Below are 3,644 nucleotides of genomic sequence, written 5' to 3'. Positions count from 1 at the left end.
CACAACAGCAGTAACAAACATTGACTGGCACACTGAGCTAGAAATCTATAGATATTGACGAATGTTTTAATAATTTTCTAAAAAAGACCCAATACCTCTATAACAAGCACTGCCCTAAAAAAATAAACAGATGACAGCTAAGAGACTGAACAGTCCCTGGCTAACACCCAGCATTCTCAAATCCATAAATACAAAACACCGATATGTAAAACAGTACAGAATGGGTCACATAACCAGAGACCAAACAAAACGTTACTCGTCAATCCTAACCAGCCTAAGAAGGGCAAAAAAAAAAAAAAACTGTACTATGAGAACAGATTATCCAACTTACGAGGTGATATAAAAAAGACCTGGAAGACCCTATCAGAAATTCTGGGAACAAAAAAGATATCACGAAATAGCGAAATAAAATTAGCAAAATCAGATGAACCCCAACACCAACAGAAACAGCAAACAGACTCAATGATTTCTTCTCCACTATAGGACAAAACCTTGCCAATAAAATCCCAAGCTCAGATACCCCACCAAATGACTACCTCACTGGCAACTACCCGAACACACTGTTCCTAGCTCCGACTAACCCATACGAAGTCTCCCTTATTATCAACACACTAAAAAACAAGGCAGGAGATTTAAATACCTTACCACCCTTTATATACAAAAAAGTGTCACAAGTACTATCACCAATCATTGCAACACTCTTTAACAAATCCATTGAATCCTCCACCTTCCCTACAGTTCTCAAAATAGCAAGGGTCACCCCGATCCATAAAGGAGACCAAACAGAGTTGAATAACTATAGGTCAATATCCAATTTACACCCTCTCTCAAAAATCTTCGAAAAATTAATTCATAAACGAATCTACTCCTACCTCATCTCCCAAAACATTCTCAACCCCTGCCAATTTGGATTCAGGCCTAATAAAAATACTAATGATGCTATTATACACATGCTAGAACATATATACACTGCAATAGAGAAAAAAGAAGTCCCACTGGGGATCTTCATTGACTTACGTAAAGCTTTTGATACAGTTGACCATGACTTGCTCCACGTAAAATTGTCACACTATGGTATTAGAGGGCACTCCCTCAAGTCTTACCTCAGCAACAGAAGCCAATATGTGTATGCAAATGGGGCAAGCTCTTCCACTCAACCAATTACAGTTGGTGTCCCATAGGGAAGTGTCCTTGGCCCTCTTCTCTTTCTCCTATACATAAATGACCTACCAAATGCTTCGCAATTACTCAAACCCACACTATTTGCAGATGACACTACATACGTCTTCTCTCACCCGAGCCCAGTCACGCTAGCCAATACTGTAAACACCGAATTACAGAAAATATCTACCTGGATGAGGACTAACAAACTTACACTAAACATTGACAAAACCTGCTTCATTCAGTTTGGTAACAGAGCTACAGATGTACCTCTTAACATAACGATAAACAGATCACCTATCACAAAGCTAACAGAGGGAAAATTCTTAGGAATCTCGCTTCACACGGCGAGGGACTGGGTTCGACTCCCAGCCAGAGTAGAAACATTGGACGTGTTTCTTTCCACCTGTTGTCTATGTTCCCCATCAGTAAAATGGGTACCTGGGTGTTAGTCGACTGGTGTGGGTCGCATCCCGGGACACTGACCTAATTTGCCCGAAATGCAGAGCATAACAAGGGAGTTTCTATATAGTAGTATGTCATTGTTGTCAGCTAGGACTGTATACCTTGTACATGTACTTGTAGTAAATAAAGATATTATTATTATTATTATTATTATTATTATAAATTTCTAAGAAAATTTCCAAGACTAGGCATACTATCGAAGATACGGTACTATGTTCCACAGTCAGCCCTCCTGGCCCTTTATCACTCTCTTATTTACCCCTATCTCACCTATGGAATTTGTGCATGGGGCTCAACAACAATTAACCATCTCAGACCACTAATTACCCAACAAAAGGCTGCAGTTAGAATGATAACAAATTCTCACTACAGGCAGCACACTCCACCAATATTCAAAACACTCAACCTACTCACCATACAAAACATCCATACTTATTACTGCACCTATTACATACATAGAACACTTAACTCTGATATTAACCCTCCCCTCAAACATCTCCTTGCCAACCTCAACAGAACACATGACCATAACACAAGGCACAGATCACTCTTTGATGTTCCTCGTGTCCGTCTCACGCTATGCAAAAACTCAATGCACATAAAAGGCCCTAAAATCTGGAATTCATTACCTGTAAATATAAAAGAAACACTACCTGTTTATAAATTCAAGTCTTCTCAAAGTTCACTTACTCGCTCAAAACCAAATAAATACTGAATAACTGAACCTTATAAATTGTATATCCTATATGTTACTCACAATTATATCACATAAATGTTAAACCTAGGACTAAATCTAACTTTGTTATTTTTTTAAATACACTACCTAACAGAATACTCCATTCGACTGAATGTACAGCAATGCATGCAACCATATGACCTGTCTTTGTAATACTTGTGCTTTATAGTTATCTGTTTACAATGTTTTATCACTGATTTCATCATTGCTTAGTTAATCTTAAGTTAATTTTAAGCCAGCCCGTAATGCTATGCATATAAGTGGCTTTGGCATGCTGCTCTTACCTGTATTTTTTGTACCTCTGTATGTATGCTTAAATTACTAAATTACTAAATAGTGTAGCTTACCCACCAGGATAACCTAAAACCCAAAATTAACTCTGGCTTTTTTGGGTTATCCTAGGTTCTCTACACATATGCAGCTATGTATGATAATTCTATGTAACTGTATTTGTGTATACCTGAATAAACTTACTTACTTACTGTGCATATTACATATACAGGACAATCGGTTCTAATATTAATCCTGCCCTGAAACTCTTGATATAAGCAACAAAACTCATATTATTATTATTATTACAATCAAGGGGGAAGCGCTAAACCCGGAGGATTATACAGCGCCTGGGGGGGGGATGTGGAAGGCATTCAGGCTTAATTTGGGGAACTGGAGCACAGATCCAATTCCCTAAATCAAGAGCCCCTCACCAACATCAAGGAACCTTCCTTGAGGGGAACAAAACTCATAGCCAATATACTAGACAACTAGACCTGTGTAAAAATTCAATGTCCATAAATTATTATTATAATCAAGGGGGAAGCGCTAAACCCATAGGATTATACAGCGCCTGGGGGGGATGATGTGGAAGGTAGTCAGGCTTAATTCGGGGAACTGGAGCACAGATCCAATTCCCTAAATCAAGAGCCCCTCACCAACATCAAGGAACCTTCCCTGAGGGGCATGCCCATAGAGGGACCTAAAATATGGAACTTTTTTTTTGCCTGAAGGTTCCAAGTCTCTTTCTGCCAACTACTTCAAAACTAGTGTTAAAAAGCACCTCCTTACCTTAATGTAATCCTGACAACAATTTATTATGCCAAACAAATCCTGAAACCCTGTCTTTCATCCATTATTATCCCTGGTCTTTTTCCTTCCCTCAACTCATTTATTACTAGAGTGAGTGTGTGATGAATGGTTTTGAAAGCCGACAAGTTGAAGAATTGAGACACTTATGCAACACATGGGATTTTTTATTGAAGAAACGTTTCGCCACACAGTGGCTTCA

The sequence above is a fragment of the Cherax quadricarinatus genome, chromosome 66 (assembly GCF_038502225.1).
Source record: "Cherax quadricarinatus isolate ZL_2023a chromosome 66, ASM3850222v1, whole genome shotgun sequence".
NCBI lineage: Eukaryota > Metazoa > Arthropoda > Malacostraca > Decapoda > Parastacidae > Cherax > Cherax quadricarinatus.
This window is presented reverse-complemented; position numbering follows the sequence as displayed.